Source organism: Callospermophilus lateralis, chromosome 11 (assembly GCF_048772815.1).
Source record: "Callospermophilus lateralis isolate mCalLat2 chromosome 11, mCalLat2.hap1, whole genome shotgun sequence".
Taxonomy (NCBI): domain Eukaryota; kingdom Metazoa; phylum Chordata; class Mammalia; order Rodentia; family Sciuridae; genus Callospermophilus; species Callospermophilus lateralis.
The window spans coordinates 91,715,527-91,735,634 of NC_135315.1; the positions used below are offsets into that span (position 1 = coordinate 91,715,527).

A 20,108-nucleotide genomic window follows, 5' to 3' on the forward strand; every position below is an offset into this window, starting at 1 on the left:
ATGGCATACCATAATATGTTCTTAGAAATAAATCACTGGTAAGTATTTGTTCCTAATACATAAGATCTGTTTATTTCCTTTATTTTATATTGACTCATGTTTCAATCTTCACTGAAATGAAACAAATGCTACTGAGTAGAAATCTCAGGATTTTCTGAGTAGAGTCTTACACATTTTGCCTTATTTGTCATTTGTATTTTGAAACACAGGCCTTCTTTGGTGTTTATTCATTCGTAGGACAGAAGTAACTGGCTTTGTGGGTGTGCACTAGAAGCAGAGGCAAAAGACTTGGAGAAAAAATCATGCAATTTGCCTATGTTTTTTGCCTTGTGCTCCTTTTCAGAATTGTGATACATTGTTCATTGATATAGATCATGTGTTTAATGCTGTTCCTGCATTTATCATTTATCAATAGGTGCAATTCTCATTCCCAGCTACAAAATGTTAGAAAACAGAATATGCTAGGAATATTTTTAGGAAAAGACCTTGGAGAACTTTTGTATGTCTCAGTAGATGTAGAGCTAAGGCTCTTACTATGGTCTGGTTGAATACATGAGGTGTCAGATTGCAAACTTATTCTTCTTAAAGTTAAATGTTCTTTTATTTGCCACTGAAGCCATCCCAACAGATAGGTACATAATAAAATATTTGGAATTTTTAACTGTTTAAAGGGTAGATCGTATGATCCTAAAAGTGGATCAACATGAGAAATAGTGAATTCTAATTTTTATTTATTGTTTTTAGGTATACATTACAATAGAGTTCTTTTGGTGTATTACACATACATAGTATATAACTTCTTCTATTCTAGAGTTTTCTGGTCATGTACTCATATGTGAACATAGGAATATAATGTCAGATTCATTCTACTATATTCCCCTCCCCTCTCAGCCCTTTATTTACTTTTGTCTAACCAACAAACTTCTATTCTTTTATCCTCCACCCTTATGTGTGTTAGCAACTACATGTTAAGGAGAATATTCAGACTTTGGATTTGGAGAACTGGATTATTTCACTTGGCATGACAGTGTCCAGTTCCATTCATTTGCCAGCAAATGCCATAATTTCATTCTTCATGGCTGAATCCATTGTGTATATATGACACATTGTCTTTATCCTTCCATGTGTTTAAAGGCACCTAGGTTGGTTCCACAGCTTAACTTTTGTGAAGAGCTGCTATAAATATTTATGTGTCTGTGTCATTATAGTATCATTCTAGTATACACTGAGGAGCAGAGTAACTGGGTCAAATGGTCGTTCCACTCCAGGTTTTGTGAGAAATCTATATACTGATTTCCTGAAAAATTTCTTGGTGCAATGTATGAGTGAATCTTTTCCCCACATTCTCACCAACATTTATTGTTACTTGTATTCTCTATATCTCAGTGTAGTTTTTTTCCCTTTTATTCCCTTTTTTATTGTTGATTATCAATTATATACCTTTAGAAGTATTAATTATCTTTTAAAAGCCATCAGAGTATATCTCAGGAGTGATAGCCTCTCCTTGAATGAAGGTGATGTTTTTTTGTTGTTGTTGTTGTTTTTTAATTTTATTATTTTTTATTGGTTATTCAAAACATTACAAAGATTGCAGAATCACATCGGTTACACATCCACATTTTTACATAATACCATAATAGTAACTGTTGTATTCTGCTACCTTTCCTATCCTCTACTATCCCCCCTCCCTTCCCCTCCCATCTTCTCTCTCTACCCCATCTACTGTAATTCATTTCTCTCCTTATTTTTTTCCCATTCCCCTCACAAACTCTTATATGCAATTTTGTATAACAATGAGGGTCTCCTTCCATTTCCAAGCAATTTCCCTTTTCTCTCCCTTTCCCTCCCACTTCATGACTCTGCTTAATGTTAATCTTTTCCTCCTGCTCTTCCTCCCTGCTCTGTTCTTGGTTGCTCTCATTATATCAAAGAAGACATTTGGCATTTGTTTTTTAGGGATTGGCTAGCTTCACTTAGCATAATCTGCTCTAGTGCCATCCATTTCCCTGCAAATTCCATGATTTTGTCATTTCTTAGTGCTGCGTAGTACTCCATTATGTATAAATGCCACATTTTTTTTATCCATTCATCTATTGAGGGGCATCGGGGTTGGTTCCACAGTCTAGCTATTGTGAATTGTGCTGCTATGAACATTGATGTGGCAGTATCCCTGTAGTACGCTCTTTTGAGGTCTTCAGGGAATAGTCCGAGAAGGGCAATAGCTGGGTCAAATGGTGGTTCCATTCCAAGCTTTCCCAGGAATCTCCATACTGCTTTCCATATTGGCCTCACCATTTTGCAGTCCCACCAGCAATGTATAAGAGTACCCTTTTCCCCACATCCTCGCCAGCACTTGTTATTGTTCGACTTCATAATGGCTGCCAATCTTACTGGAGTGAGATGGTATCTTAGGGTGGTTTTGATTTGCATTTCTCTGACTGCTAGAGATGGTGAGCACTTTTTCATGTACTTGTTGATTGATTGTATGTCCTCCTCTGAGAAGTGTCTGTTCAGGTCTTTGGCCCATTTGTTGATTGGGTTATTTGTTTTCTTATTGTTTAATTTTTTGAGTTCTTTGTATACTCTGGATATTAGGGCTCTATCTGAAGTGTGAGGAGTAAAAATTTGTTCCCATGATGTAGGCTCCCTATTTACCTCTCTTATTGTTTCTCTTGCTGAGAAAAAACTTTTTAGTTTAAGTAAGTCCCATTTGTTGATTCTTGTTTTTAACTCTTGTGCTATGGGTGTCCTATTAAGGAATTTGGAGCCCGACCCCACAATATGTAGATCGGAGCCAACATTTTCATCTATCAGACGCATAGTCTCTGATTTGATATCAAGGTCCTTGATCCATTTTGAGTTAACTTTTGTGCATGGCGAGAGGAGGGGATTCAGTTTCATTTTATTGCATATGGATTTCCAGTTTTCCCAGCACCATTTGTTGAAGATGCTATCCTTCCTCCATTGCATGCTTTTAGCCCCTTTATCGAATATAAGATAGTTGTAATTTTGTGGATTGGTATCTGTGTCCTCTATTCTATACCATTGGTCCACCCGCCTGTTTTGGTACCAGTACCATGCTGTTTTTGTTACTATTGCTTTGTAGTACAGTTTGAAATCTGGTATTGCTACACCTCCTGATTCACACTTCCTGCTTAGAATTGCTTTTGCTATTCTGGGTCTTTTATTTTTCCATATGAATTTCATGATTGCTTTATCTATTTCTACAAGAAATGCCATTGGGATTTTGATTGGCATTGCATTGAACCTATAGAGAACTTTTGGTAATATTGCCATTTTGATGATGTTAGTTCTACCTATCCATGAACAGGGTATATTTTTCCATCTTCTGAGATCTTCTTCTATTTCTCTCTTTAGGGTTCTGTAGTTTTCATTGTATACATCTTTCACCTCTTTTGTTAGGTTGATTCCCAAGTATTTTATTTTTTTTGAGGATATTGTGAATGGGGTAGATGTCCTCATTTCCAGTTCAGAAGATTTGTCGCTGATATACAGGAATGCCTTTGATTTATGCGTGTTGATTTTATATCCAGCCACTTTGCTGAATTCATTTATTAGCTCTAGTAGTTTCTTTGTAGACCCTTTTGTGTCTTCTAGGTATAGGATCATATCATCCGCAAATAGTGATAATTTAAGTTCTTCTTTTCCTATTTTTATGTCTTTAATTTCTTTCGTCTGTCTAATTGCTCTGGCCAGTGTTTCGAGAACTATATTGAATAGAAGTGGTGAGAGAGGGCATCCCTGTCTTGTTCCAGATTTTAGAGGGAATGCCTTCAGTTTTTTTCCATTTAGAATGATGCTAGCCTGAGGCTTAGCATATTTAGCTTTTATAATTTTGAGGTAAGTTCCTGTTATCCCTAGTTTTTCTAATGTTTTGAACATAAAGGGATGCTGTACTTTGTCGAATGCTTTTTCTGCGTCCACCGAGATGATCATATGGTTCTTATCTTTAAGTCTATTGATGTGGTGAATAACGTTTATTGATTTCCATATATTGAACCAGCCTTGCATCCCAGGGATGAATCCTACTTGATCATGGTGCACAATCTTTTTGATATGTTTTTGTATACGATTTGCCAGAATTTTATTGAGGATTTTTGCATCTAAATTCATTAGGGATATTGGTCTGTAGTTTTCTTTCTTTGAGGTGTCCTTCTCTGGTTTGGGAATCAGGGTGATATTGGCCTCATAGAATGAATTTGGGAGTTCTCCCTCATTTTCTATCTCCTGAAATAGATTATGGAGTATTGGTATTAGTTCCTCTTTAAATGTTTTGTAAAACTCTGCTGTATATCCATCCGGTCCTGGGCTTTTCTTGGTTGGTAGTCTTTTGATGGCTTCTTCTATTTCCTCCCTTGATATTGATCTGTTTAGGTTGTTTGTATCTTCCTGATTCAATCTGGGTAGTTCATATGTCTCAAGGAATTTATCTATGCCTTCACTATCTTCTATTTTATTAGAGTATAGAGTTTCAAAATAATTTCTAATTATCGTCTGTATTTCTGAATTGTCTGTTGTGATGTTGCCTTTTTCATCCCGTAAGCTAGTAATTTGGGTTCTCTCTCTTCTTCTCTTTGTTAGTGTGTCTAGTGGTCTATCAATCTTATTTATTTTTTCAAAGAACCAACTTTTAGTTTTGTCAATTTTTTCGATTGTTTCTTTTGTTTCGATTTCATTGATTTCTGCTCTAATTTTAATTATTTCTTGTCTTCTACTGTATTTGCTGCTGATTTGTTCTTCTTTTTCTAAGGCTTTGAGGTGTAGTATGAGGTCATTTATTTGTTGGCTTTTCCTTCTTTTAAGGAATGAACTCCATGAAATGAATTTTCCTCTTAGTACTGCTTTCATAGTGTCCCAAAGATTTCGATATGTTGTTTCTGAGTTTTCGTTTACCTCTAAGAATTTTTTAATTTCCTCTTTGATGTCTTCTGTAACCCTTTGTTCATTCAGTAGCATATTGTTTAATCTCCATGTGATGTAGGGTTTTTCCTTTCTCATTTTATTATTGATTTCCAATTTCATTCCATTATGATCAGATAAAATGCATGGTAGTATCTCAACTCCTTTGTAATTGCTAAGCTTTGCCCTGTGACATAATATATGGTCTATTTTTGAGAAGGATCCATGTGCTGCTGAGAAGAAAGTGTATCCGCTTGATGTTGGGTGGTATATTCTGTATATATCAATTAAGTCTAAGTTATTTATTGTATTATTGAGCTCTATGGTTTCTTTATTCAATTTTTGTTTGGAAGATCTGTCCATTGGTGAGAGAGGTGTATTAAAATCTCCCATGATTATTGTGTTGTGGTCTATTAGACTCTTGAACTTGAGAAGAGTTTGTTTGATGAACGTAGCTGCACCATTGTTTGCGGCATATATATTAATGATCGTCAAGTCTTGTTGGTGTATGGTTCCCTTGAGCAGTATGTATTGTCCTTGCTTATCCCTTTTGATTAACTTTGGCTTCTCAGAACACTGTTTTCCTTGCTTCCAGTAGGTGGCGTTGTCTATTCCTAGTTTGAGCCACTGTATTCAGGGTGGTGGGTATAGCCAGTGTGAAGGGAAATGAGCTTCCACCTGTATCTTCCCTACTCTAGTCTCTGAGGTAGAAACCAGGTGCCTCTACAGTTGTTGTTTTGTGTTGATAGCTACAATCCCCAAAAGCTTGTGGGAAATATTTTGAGTTATCGCAGCTAAGGGTGGGGGAGTTGGAAACCGGGTACCTGGATCAGCCGCAACTGTGCTGGTAGCCACACCCACTTTGATGGGTTTTAAGGGTTGATGGGCTTCCTGGAGACTAGCGCTCGGGGGGACCGGACTTCCTCCTCCGGTCTGGCTGGGCGGCTGTCGCGGCTTCCTGCTCCGGTCTGGCTGGGCGGCTGTCGCGGCTTCCTGCTCCGGTCTCTCAGTGTAGTTTTAATTTTCATTTTTCTAAATGCTAAAGATGTTGAACATTTTTTTTCATATACTTGTTAACTGTTTGTACATATTTTTCTTTGAAGTGCTTGCTCAGTTTTTTGTTCATTTATTGATTGGGTTATTTTTTTGTGAGTTATTTTTTGAGTTGTTTATATATTCTGGAGATTAATGCTCTATCTGACATGCCAGTGACAAAGATTTTCTCCCATTCTATAGGGTGCCTACTCACATTCTTGATGGTTTCCTTTGCTGTAAAGATACCACCCCATTTATTGATTCTTTATTTTATTTCTTGTACTTTAAGTGTCTTTTTGAGAAATTCAGTACCTACAATGACAAGATGGAGCACTGGGCTTGTCTAGTCTTGTAATAGGTCTAGGGTCTTTTATCTATTATCTAGGTCCTTGATCCACTTTGTTTTTGAGAAATAGGGGTTAAATTTCTCCTATGACATATGGGTTTTCAGTTTGCCCAGCACAATTGGTTGATGAACCTATCCTTTCCCCAATGCATGTTTTATAGTGTGTTTGTCTAGTATTAGATAACTATATGTGTGGGGTTTTCTCTGTCGCTTCTCTTCTGTTCTGCAAAGTTATTTTTTTTTCATACATTGGCAAACTAACTAATCACTTAATCTATTCTTTCATTCTGGTATAATGCAGATTTTTTCAATCCTTAATTTTTTTCTTTTTTTATAACCAGGAATTGAACCAGGGTGCTCAACCACTGAGATGCATCCTCAGCCATTTATTTATTTATTTATTTATGAATGAGTCAGGGTCTCACTGAATTGCTGAAGACTGGCTTTGAACCTGTGATCCTCCTGCCTCAGTCTCCTGAGACACTCTTATTACAAGCATGAGCCCCTGAACCTGGCAGTTCTTACATTCTTTAAATTGCAATTTTCTTTTACTCTCATAGATCCATCTTCTTGAATTAACTTTTGAACTCTTGGGAATTTATATTTTTATAAGCTCAGAAGTTTACATCTACTTTTTCTTCAGTGGGTATCTATTTATTGAAACCCTTTCACCATATAAATATACAGGTTTTTCTTTAATTTCAGTGAAAATTATGAAACATCATTTTATTGAGTGCTAGCTAAATGTATCCTTGGTTTTATTTAGGTTTCTCCTAGTGATGGGACAGAGAACAAGCTATTGCATAAATATCACAAGAAGAAGGATGAGGTCTCTGTGAAGAGACTGGGAATGGACACAGTAAAATATCAGAACCAGGAAAAGAAGTGCTTTGAGAATACTGAAATTTTAAGAGAAAAGAATACCAGCCTTCCATGGACACAAAAATCGAATGAGGAAACACTTATGGAAATATTCCAGGACAATGAACAGTTGGATATTTGGAAAGTTGAGAGTACATTGCAAAATTTCACACCTGAGAGTGAAAAACAAAGCACAGAAAGACCAGAAACAGATGTCAAATCTCACCCTGCCAGATCTTGTCCTGCTCCACCCCATCAAAGTGAAAGTCCAACACCAAAAGGAAATCTAGAACTTGCTTTCCAGAGAGGCAGAGATAAAGACTTTAGTTCACAGGAAGAAAAGAATATTGATGTATCTAACCTAAACGTTAGTAGTGAGATTCCTTCCCAACAGGTTCCAAAGTCTGAAGTAAAAATAAGTAACCTAGAAAACGAGTTGCATCAGTCAAGAGTAATGACTTTGGCTACAGATCAGGTAAACAGACATCTAATACAAAGACAGTGCCAACTGAAGGAGATGGAACACAGGTATCAAAATGAACAAAGAAAAAGGAATGAACACCTCAGAAAGCAGGAAGTTTCTAAAGAGAAGGTATCTAAACTACAAAGAGAAACTATATTGCATGAAGAACAATTGCATGACGACCAATTGCATGACTATCAGAACAAAGGTAACAATAGAATAGATGGAGTTATTAATGTCCAAACTCAATTTTATGATGTTATAAAAAAACTTCAAGCTCGGTATGACAGGTATCGTCTCATGCTGGAAAACAAATATTTGGAGTTAATCAATGAAACTAATCATTTAAAAGAACAACTGGATCAATATGGAAAGGAGAAAGCAGAAGAAGTAAGAATCAAGCAAGATATCTGTATAAAGAGTCTTCAAAGGAATACTCAAAGTGATATCTGCTTATGGCTAAATGTTGATTCTTGATGAATATAAAAATGTAGATATTATGAATGTGTTTCTGTATCAACACAGAACTACAACCTGTTGTCTAGCAAAAATAACTTAGACATCATTTGCAGCACAACCAATCTGTGTTTGAAGTGCTAAGTATTCCAATTTCCCTGCTCTGATTCTTACACACTTTGTACATATTTTAAAATAACTATAGGTACTCATATGTCAACTAAACACAAAAGACTTAGTTAAAATGGATTTTAATATTTTAAAAGGAGGAAATTTTTGAAACTTGGGCCTGACCCTTCAATTTAAGAAATTGTTTCTTATAAAGATTTAAGAGGTTGAGTTAAGATTTTTTTTTAGGTTTATATGCTGCCATTAGTAATATGGTCTCAATAATGCTGAAACAATATCTATTTTTGGTGCCATTAATTCAACCCAAAGTTTGCACATGCTCAACACATGTTCTACCAATGAGCTACATCCCATTACTGAATAACAATTTTAATGTCTTCTTGTTGCTATACTTGAAGATCACAATGAAACAAATAATGGAAATGCTCATACCTAGTTTCAAATAAATTAGTTACTTTTACAGTTTGTTCCAGATTTTCCAGTTGAACTGAAATGTAGATGCTGTGTTTTGTAATAGACTTTCTTCAGTATATTTTTGTATATTTCTAGTTGGTAAATTAATAAGTCATTTAAGTTTAACATAAATCTGAAAATAACTGTCCTGATATTTTTTGTTTTTATTCATGTCTTGTCCACCTCTTTAAAAGCATCTATTTGTCATTATCATAAACTGGGACTAATGTGATGAATTGCAGCAAAGCCACAGTTGATTTCATCTGTAATTTGATGCATATATTCATGATAACTTGCTAATAGTTTTCTTCATTTCATGGCCTAATTCCTATTATATAGTGACTTTCAGTACAAAGATAATTGTAGCCATCTAAAATTCATTAATTTGGCACTGAACCCCCATGTCCACACTAATGAGGGTGGCAGGGTTTATGTAAAGCAGGAGTGGTCTGAGGATCAGTGAGGAATCTAGGAGATGTGGACAGGCAGTGAGGTGGAGACCAGGTTACCTAGCATCTCCTTTATTTTTTGTGAAAGTATATTGGAATTATTTTAGCAAAGCTTTAGAGATGTGAGGATGTGGGGTATTAATTTGAGTCTCTAATAAGAGAGGGATAATAACCTCTGTAGAATTCTCCACTACCAATGAGACCTGTGTAACCATTTTTGATTGAGATTTCAGTAGTTTGTTAAACATTGCAACTTTATCAAGGGCAGTATGTAGAGATACAGGGCTCTCCCTGTTGTGTAAGGAATGTGATAGTGACTCAGCAGGAGTAAACAGTCTTCTATTTTCTTAAGGGAATTCAGAAATAAACAGCAGCTTACTGTTGTATGTAGTGATATTTTTTTCAGAGTAAACATAATTATATAATAATAATAACAATAGTAATAATAATAACAATAACAATAATAATAATAAATTTTTAAAGTGAGCTGAGTAACAAAATCATTAACAGAAATATCAGGTAGTTGTGAGACATCTTGAAAAACAGCCAGCTGGTACCCTGAAACTACAACGTGTATCAGAGTCTTCTCTAGAAGATTTAGCATATTTTCACATAAATTTAAAATATAAAGACAGGATTTAATGAAGAAACTAAGACAAATGACAAGTCAAGTATGTAGAAAATTGAACATGTCATCTGTAAATCAACATCTGCTTAAGTAATAAAAGTTATTCTGAGATACTAATTTCAATGAACAGCTTTCTTTATATTTTCATTATAATTATGTAGCCAGAATTGGGATTTATAGATGTGTAATCCTTACCAACTGAAAAGCTAATATACCTTATTATAGGAACTTAATATACTCTTCAAAATGCTGGTATAGATTATGTTTTGTTGCAATTGAAATTATGTAAAATTTGTTGTTTGAGTTTGTGTCGAATATTTTCAGTATCTTATTTTCATATTGGGTTTTTCATACTTCTTTTATTCATGCAGATGGATGATCTTACTACAAAGATGAAAAATGCATCTTCAAAGCATTTACATTTGAGAACAAACTATGACTGTTTTATGCAGAACTTGTTTTTTATAAAAAGTATGCAAGATACATTTGAAAAAATAGAAAGGAATCAAAAGAAGTTGGAAGAAAATGTAGTAAACTTTCCAAGGCACACACGGAGCACTCGAGTAGAACGAGGCCAAGGAGTATGGTGGGAATGTGACATTGAACATCGAGCAAGATGGGATTTAGAGGAGAAGCAAAAACAAGTATTTCTGATTTTACAGGCTATCTTACTTATCTGCAATTTGCTTTAATTCTTTTCATTGTAAACTGTATTTTGGATATACATATTATAGGTGTATTCTATATCTCTTGAGGAAAGATGTTGTGTAGATTTCAAAGAGAAAGAAGACATTTGATGCCCCTTCAAATACCACAATTTACATCATCCTTTCAGCTAATTTGATCTGAGTAATAATTTTCATCAGATAACTTTTGGATATTTGATAATAGTAGGCATAGTAAGAGTATGAGGAGAAAAAATGTGATGCAGAAATATACTTTTGAATTGTTAAGTTAAAATTTTCAACTTTCATATTTTGAATTGATTCTATTATTCTTTAAATTGTCAGATGATCTGAGTACTAATATGAGAATGAGTCATTACTTTGAGCACAAATCAATGGTAGATAGCCTAGCCTGTGCAACATCCTGGGTTCCATTCGCAGTAGAAAGCAGGAGGAGGAGGGCAGGGAATGAGGAGGGAAAGGGGGAGAGGAAGAACCCAATTATTATTGTTTCAGATTTAATGTAATTGATACTGATGACAGAAGTTTACAGTCTAATATTTTTTTTTCTTCACATTTAAAATTGCTGTCTGAATTTTTTACACAGAACTAAATAAAATAACTACATAATAATTATTTGGGTTCTAATTATTTTTAAAATATATTCTTTTTTATGTTCTTTAGACACAAGAAGCAGCTCCGGAAATTACAGAGCAGTTCAGAAAGACTAATTTTACTTCAATAAGAAGTCAGATGGAACTCAGAGTTAGCCATCTGGAATCTGAACTGAAAATTCTAAGAAATGCAACTGAGAGAATATAGACACTTCCATATAGAACAATCCAGAGTTCACAAGTATGTCAAAACCTAGACTGAAAGAGAGCAACTTAGTCTCCTTAATTTGTGTCTACTGCATAACTTTAAGACAGGTTGATGAGATCGGTAGCATGCAAAAGCTAACTAGACCCTATAATTTGTGTAAGTAATGTTAGGAAATGAATGTACTCTTGAAATATTAGTCTAGGAAGTTTATCTTTCACTCACCTTTGCATTTTACATCTGAAGGTAAACTATTAAGCTTTCTTCCCTTAGTGTTCTCCTATATGTAATCTGGTCTATTAGACTTTTAGTTAAGTATTTTTGAAGTTTTGTGATTCACATATTAATATTGTGACTGCTTCTACATATAAACATGAACAAGTTTCACAATTTTTGAAAGATTATATCTGAAACCTTAAGTGTCCAGTGTTGCTATAACTACACTCTGAGCACATTCTGACACCTGACAGATTAACTGATTTTTATTTTAATTTTTTAATATTATCCTTACATAGTATCTAGAGACAAAATGTTCTATATATTTTTTTCTCTCTACATTGTCATACTTGTGATGATGGGAAGTATAACCTGCAAAAGTGGTTAAAAATATTCTGATGATCCGTGTTGGGGCCTGTGAATGACAGAATGAATGGGCAGTCTCCTGAAGCCCTGGTAACAAATTTATGGGCCAACTTTCTAGGCAGCAGCTTTAATCTGTCTTGATCACCCACTCACCTATCTTGTTCTGAACCAGTGGCTATTGCTCTGAATTGTCTCAGTGTCAAATGCTTAATTTATCTAGGTAATAGGTAGAATATACATATGATGGTAATAAATGCTTGACAATATCTTCAAGGAACATTCTTTAAGTGCTTGAACTGGTTCACTAAATATGAATCTTTCTAGCTTTACTAAAATTTTCTAGTTGCATATGTTTAAGGAAACCATAATGATTTAATATACTTCAACATAGTAAAATGACTTTGGTAGTCAAATAAACTAAGGTATACATCATCTGCTATATTTATCTTTAAAATACCAATATTTCTAATGGCATCCTCAAGAATCTTCCAAGGAGAGTCTTTCAAGAAGGCAGCATTGTTACTTGCAAAGTCATACATCGCTGATTTCTGTCTCTCTTCCACCAACATTGCTTTAATTGGAAGTTTGAAGCCCCCTAGAAATATGTACACTTCTTTAGAGAAATTACAAACCCATAATTGCATACACTGTCTCTGTTCTGATTCTTTTCAGTGTTGTGAAAACATATGGAGAGTTTCTACCTACTCTCTTTTTAAAATATTTTTTTTAGTTATAGATGAACAATACTTTTATTTTCTTTATTTTATGTGGTGCTGAGGATTGAACCCAGTGCCTCACATGTGTAGGCAAGTACTCTACCACTGAGCAACAATCCCTCCACTTACTTTTATGGAAAATTTAAATTATTCTTTTATTTGATGAAAATTTTGAAAGTGCATTTTGACATAAATAATATTGAGGTTAATTTTGACATAATTTAACAACATGAAATGTAATGTGCTCTAATTCAGGAACCAGTACTTCCACTTTATCCCCCCTTCTTCCTCCCTGTGTTCTCTTTCTTCTGCTCTACTTATCTTATACTTATTTGTAGTTTTTAAGTTTTTTTTTTAAATATGCATTATGAATATACATGAAGGTGAAATTCACTGTGATATTTTCATATGGATTCACAAAAAACTCGATCCGATTCATTTTACTATTCCACACTGAGTGCTTTCCCCAACTCCCTGCCTTGGGTTGGGTTAGGGATAGGGTTAGAGTTGCATTGTGTAACAGGAGCCCTTCAGTACAACCAGGTGATTTCCTTCATACTAAGACTTCATTTGAGTGAGTCAAATATTAGTCCAACAATGATGAGTTATATTTTTAAGAGCTGAAAAGAAAAACAATGTCCAGCTATTTTGAACCCATTTGAAGATATTTCTATAATATTTGACAATTTTTTATCAGGGGTATTATTACAATAATGAAATATCTGCTTGAAAATGAACAAATAAAAGATACTACCTTGCTTTCATTGCAGCTTGGTTTAGAGCTTCCATGTTGTTTTTTTCCTGTTTTTTTTGTTTCTTTGTACCAGGGATTGTACTCAGGGACACTTGACCACTGAGCCACATCCCCAAACTATTCATGTTTTATTTAGAGACAGGGTCTCAGTGAGTTGCTTAGGCCTCATGGTTGCTGAGGCTAGCTTTGAACTCAAGACTGTCCTGTCTCAGCCTCTTAAAACCACTGTGATTACAGGCATGTGCCATAACACCCTGCTTCAATGTGTTTTGATGAACTTCTTAACACATAGTAAAGCCCTGCATATCTATGTTAAATGTGACCTCAACTTTATTCTTTTATTTGGCATTTTGACCTAAAAAATAACAGGAGAACAAATCTAAGCTTTATAAAACAATGCTGAAGTTAAATAGTTATGACAGAAAGAAATAATTTTAATACATAAATTACAATTTAATTTAATAGCTGATATATGTTTTTTTCAGTTTCTTAGCTTACATGAATATCTTTCTGAAAAAATGAGAGAATCGGTTTTGAAGTGCTTCAGAGTCATGAAATTGGATGACTATATACAAAAAGAGAATGAAAGTTAGTTGTTATGCACGATGCAAGTATAAGTTGTTCTTATTAGTTCTTACCAGAAAAAATGAGATAATTTACCATTTACAAAACAATGATAAATTGTGTATGAATGTAGACACAATGCAAAGGGGATTTGGGAGGCAACTGTTTTTCCAATGTATTTCTGGGAGAAAGTGATGTTTCTTTTTTAACTTATGCATAAGCTAGTTTATTTAAAACTTAATGTAATGGTTCTACATTTCCTTGTGGAACATTAGTTTGCCATATCATGCTAGCCTGAATAGAAGAGTGTTTTTTAAACTCTCTCATCACGATACAAAGATATGTCTCCATAATCACTGTAGAATGCCTTCAAAGGTGAAGGGAGAAGGAGAGGAAAAAACTACTAGAGAGGAAGAGTGATCAAATTATTTTATGTGCATCTGTGAATATGTCATAACTACTTCCTCTATTATATATAGTCAAATGCACCAGTAAAAATTTTTGTTTAAAATAATTTTCTTTAAAAATAGAACATAAAGACAGGAATGGGAATTCTGTCAGTCAAAATCATTTGTTTTCACATCAAATGTGTAAAGGCATTAGACACAACCTTATTGTTATCACTACAACATACTTACTATATTCAGTAATATATTTTAGACCCTATTTGGGGAATTAGTAAGAGAAGAGTTTTATACAAAGAACACTCTACATGGTGATATTTATATAAGATTTGGAAGTATTTACCACATATCTCATCAAGTGCACATCTATATTGAGCCAAATGTTTAAAAACTGCTGGTCATAACTTCTGAAATCAATTACAATTAAAGAGATATGTATTTTTTTCAATTCTGAATATCAACAAATTAAAGACCTTAAGTGTGAAACTGCTTTTTTCCCAACTTCTGCCCCACTATGAAACTCTCACCCTATACACTGACATTCTTTGGTGGGAAAAAAATGGCATCACCCTTTTTCTGTGGTTTACAGCCAAAAGCCCAGACTGACTTAGTAACAGTCACACATTTAAAATACCCTGTCATGACTCTGTCATTAGTTTATATTTGCCTCAAGAAAAGTATGAAATTTCTTAGCCAAAAATTAAAATATCCAAATCAACTGGATTTTTGTCTGGTTACTCAGCCTATCTCATCTCACTTGCTTTACTGCCACTTTGCTCTAGATTATAGTGACACTGGACCACTGTGATTCCACAAGTGTTCTTTCTCATCTCGGTGTCTGCATGCACCTCTTCCCTTTCTCTCACAATTTCTCCTTTTACTTCAGGTGTTAACTCATGTATCACTTCCTTTGAAGGACCTCAAACACTGACACAAATTTGGGACAGAAGTCCCTTCTAAGTGTTCCAGTAGTATCCTGTTTTATCCTTGTCCTAATGCCAATGACTCTGTATGGAAATTTCCTGATTGTCTGCTTTTGAAGCTATGGTATATGACTATTAAGACGTGTCCATTATCATCTCCATGTTGTCATTCCAGTTCTTGCCAGAATACCCTAGCATATGGTTGTCAAATTTATGCATAAGGGGTGGAAAACACAAAGCTCTGATACTCAGTCATAATGACAACTGTGTATGAAAATATAGGCAGACTGCATTCCATAGTGATTTTGTATTGTGGACATATCTATTTTTCTTCTTATAAACAATGAAAAGTTCTAAACTTCTTCACTGATTTATACTTATAAATTGTTTGAGAAAAAATATAATTTTTTTTTCTCTTCACTTGCTGCAGAATTTGAATCCTGACCATGGGAGCTTCTGCCTTAAGAATTACTAATAAGACAAGACAAGATCTACTTTTGGAAACATCATAAGGATATACAGAGATTTTAAGAATATAAAATGAAAGCTAATATTGTGTTTTTCAGACTGTTAATATAATATTTAAATTATTTATGAAATGTGATGTAGATACTTTATTGAAATGGATGTGTGTAACATATATATGATGAAATTATCAAAATATGAAAATTGTTTATATCTGTAAGAAAATTTGAAGTGCAAGTGCAAACCAGTTTTTATGGAGATGTGTTTTCAGACTATCTAAATGTTAGCATTTAAGCTCAATTCAGCAACCAAGTCAACACTAATTTGGTAGATCTAAATATCACATTAATGATGGATTATTTATATTATATCACTGAATATGGGTCCAGAGAATTAGGCAACATTATTTTTACATGCTGGTTACTATATTCACTAATGGATTAATGTATTGCAATTATTATACTGCCATCTTTAAATTTATATTTGAGGCACTGACTTAATAATTTTTCTAATAAGAATATTTGCTCAGTGGTTTATCTATATATTTTTTTCCTTTTCTGTTTATACAATCTTGGGAAATAATAGTAAATTTACAGGTTCTAATATAAAGTACTTTTGTCTGCTGAAGCATTTTAAATTGAATTGCTTACATATGCTATCATTTATGATATTTTTAGTATTTTGTACAAGTCAGAACATGCTAGATAACTACAATTCAACATTCATTCATTATAAATATATTTTTCAAATATTAACAGGTAACAGCATAGTTGTTAATTATATCAGTTTCATTATGAAGGCTATATTGTTATCTAGCATGTTCTGACTTTTAGGAAATACTAAACCTATCATGAAAGATGGCATATGTTAACAATTCATTTTAAAGTGCTTTAGTGGGAAAAAGTATTTTGCATTAGAACCTGCAGCTTCACTAGTATTTTCCAAGATTGTATAGAGAAAAAAAGCAAAACAAACAAACAAACAAAAAAAACACATTAAGCAAATGCTGTTTCTCAAATCAACACTTATACATTCTATCATTATGCCTTCGACCACTTAATTCTCAGATTATTTTCATGTTTTTCTAGTAGCCTAATATTGTTCTTTATAAAAAAAAATATTTCATTCATAGGCATGAAATGAACTTAATTGTTTTATTTTATAGATGCCTTCTGATTTAAATATTCCTTAGTCTTTTTTTAACCTTCATGACCTTGAATTTTTCAGGGGGAAAGTTTGTAGAATGTGCTTAAAATGGATTCTCTTGTTTCTTTATGATTGGAGCTAGATTACATGTTTTTGGCAAGAGTACCACAGAAATCAATTCTATGATTTTCACTTTGAATCACATCATGTGACCTATAATATCCTCATTACTGCTGATGTTAATATTGGTCATTAATGTGGTATTTGCAGGATTTTACTTTGTAATTATTATTTGTGTGAAGATAGTTTGAGACTATAAATATAATTGTGTATCATTCACCACTAAATTTGTTCATTTATTATACCTATACAGATTCATGGTTTATTGTATTGTGTTTGCTGTTACTTGTTAATATTTAAAAAATTTATTTTTCTTTCAGAAATGTTCTATTTCGACAATCTCAGATTTATAGAAGATTTAAAACAGTAGTGAAAGGAATTCATAAGAAACATTCCCCAAATGTTATTCTTCATTTCAAGATAAGTCTAGGTACATAACAGTTTTTATCTCTGAACCATTTGCAAGATGCACACAATGTCTTTTTATTTGTAAATCAAAAAACTCACATTTTCTAAAAATGAGAAATTATCTCTGTAACTATGGTGCAATGATCAAAATAGGTAAACTATATTGTGAATATCTACTCTACAAATCTTATTCAAAATTTGACAGTTATTTTAACAATTGTCTTTGAACCAAAATAAATCCAATTTTGGGAAATTTTAATATCAATTATTCACTGTGTCCAGTGGTCTTGTTTCTTCTTCTTCTTTTTTTTTTTTGTTGTTGTTTGTTATGTTTTTTTTTTTAATCTGGGATGATTTCTGGGCATTTCTGGGCTATTCATGATATCTTTGATTTTGATTTTTGAATGGTGTATTTCAGTAGTAGTTCTATAGATGTTTTTTCAGTTTATAATTAAATTTTAATTTTCATAACCAGTGGATAAATGCTCAAAATATTTGACTCTCAAATTAACCTGAATGCTGCTGGTAGATTGCACACAGGGATTCCTGTTCCACCAATATGTCAATATATTTGGTGATATTAAAATTAATACCAATGGAATTTGCAAAATATTTCTTTAGAGGAGCACATGATGAAGACTTTAGGCTTTGTGGACCAGAAGTTCTCTGGTCATAGCCTAAAATCTGCAATATATAATAATTGAATGCCTGATGGCATTCCAATAAAACTATATTTTCAGGGTAAGTGGGTGAGGCTCAGTGGTAGAGTACGTGTATAGCACATATGAAGCCTGAGGACAAATCTCAGCATGGCAAAAGAAAACAACAACAGAATCACTTTATTTGCCAAAACAAGCTACATTCTGGATTTAGTCTTGATTTGGTGATCCAATGTTCCTCTAATGCTGTGAAACTTCAGTGGTGACCTGCGTGCATGTCTTTTCTTTTGTATGCAGAACACACTTCATATGCACCACATCATTCTTCTACAGACTATCTGTACAATTCAGTTTATGAAATAAGAATATTTTCTGAATTTGCTCTCAGGTTTTGTTATTGAATTCACCATTTCAATATTAATAAGTTCTTTGCATATCTGCCCTTGAAACTTATTCTGTTATCTTTTTAAAAATATTATTATTAATTGTTGATAAACTTTTATTTTATTTATTTATTTATATGTGGTGTTGAGTATCAAAAACAGTGACTCAACCATGCTAGAAAAATTCTCTAACACTGAAAAACAACCCCAGTCCTGTGTTATCATTAAAAATAAGAAAATTAATACTCAGTTTATCTAATAAATCAGGAAGAAATTTTCAAGGTGACTGTAGATTAAATTTTTATGAATTTATTATTTAATACATTTTTAGCATTTTTCGTGTTACATATGTAATTTTTAAAATGTTCAGAGTTTTACATATGATCATTATGTAAAGATTGAAAAATACAGTTAAAGAACAAAGATAATTCTCCATTATTCCACTTAGATACAATGTCTTTCAAAAGGAGGGTCTGCAAACACTAAAATCAGTTTTTAATTATTTTATTTTATTTTATTGATTGATTGATTGATTGAAGATATTCCAATCTAATCCAGAATATGCTCTACCCTGAGCCATATCCCAAGTCTTCCATTCATTTGTGAATCTCACTCTTGTGTTTTTCTCTTCCTGCATAACTAAGAATTACTTTTCCCAAAATTACCATTGAATTTTACTTTTAACACATCTATACTTAATTTCATGCACTTAATTTTACAATTACTCATTCATCAATGGAACATTTCCATTTCTAATAACAAGAACTCCCAAGTGGCTGAAGGGAGTTTAGACTCCACAAAAACAGCTATACAAGTGATTTCTCTTTCCCACAACCACACATAAATATATATAAACAGCCTCAATACCCAGCCAAATAGTTGTAGTAAAACTAATAAGAACTGGAGATAGAGGGCAAAACCAAGAACAGCCTCACTAAATGGTAAAGGAAAACTTTTGCCTTTCTCACAGATCAGCTTTTCCCCCAAGTTGACACACCAGTATGATCAGGAGAAACTGCCCAATTCTCAGTTTTCCCCTTTTGGCATCAGAGAAAGGAGAACGTAGCTCCAATATTCTGGATTTTTAGGGAACTGTTTTCTGTCTATTGTGACACAGAACTGGTGGCATATTTTGATAATTAGTCACACTGAGAAAGGGGAAAAACATTGAACATCAAAGAACCTACAGTGCAGACACCAGGTGGAAGAAAAGTTTATATACTTTTGATAGAATTTCACAGCTTTCTTCCTGGAAAGCTAAGTGTCTGAAGAGAGTGTGTCCACAGAAAGGGTGACAAAGCCCTTAAATACTTAACTGGGCTTGCTGGTGAAGATCTTCCCCTGTGTGCAGCCACCAGGAGAGAGAAGTTTGAAACTAAAATTCTCAACCAAAGGCAAACTAGTTCAAGGAGCACCCCAAGAAAAGCCACAACACAGAGCCATGCTATCCTGTTAAATCTGTGGGGCCTAGAAAATGAGGTTTCTTAGTGTTTCTGTTAAGAAACAAGAATGTCAAAAACTACAGTTATTAAAGTATTAAGAAATACTAAACAATGAAAAATAAATGACAATAAATTAAATATTAGGAATAAATCTCTCAAATATATAATTGAAAATACAAATGATCATTAAATTTGTGGTTCTCAATCTCCCTGACCCCCAGTACTGGTAATGGAACCCGGGGTACTCCACCACTGAGCTGTACACACCATCCTTTTTAAATGACCACTTTTAATTTTGAGACACTAAGTGCCCAGGCT

At 33.6% G+C, this 20,108-nt stretch overlaps 1 pseudogene; it reads left to right on the forward strand.

The window, feature by feature from the left end:
- Positions 1-20,108, forward strand: part of LOC143410684 (uncharacterized) — a 73,178-nt pseudogene that overhangs the window by 26,679 nt on the left and 26,391 nt on the right.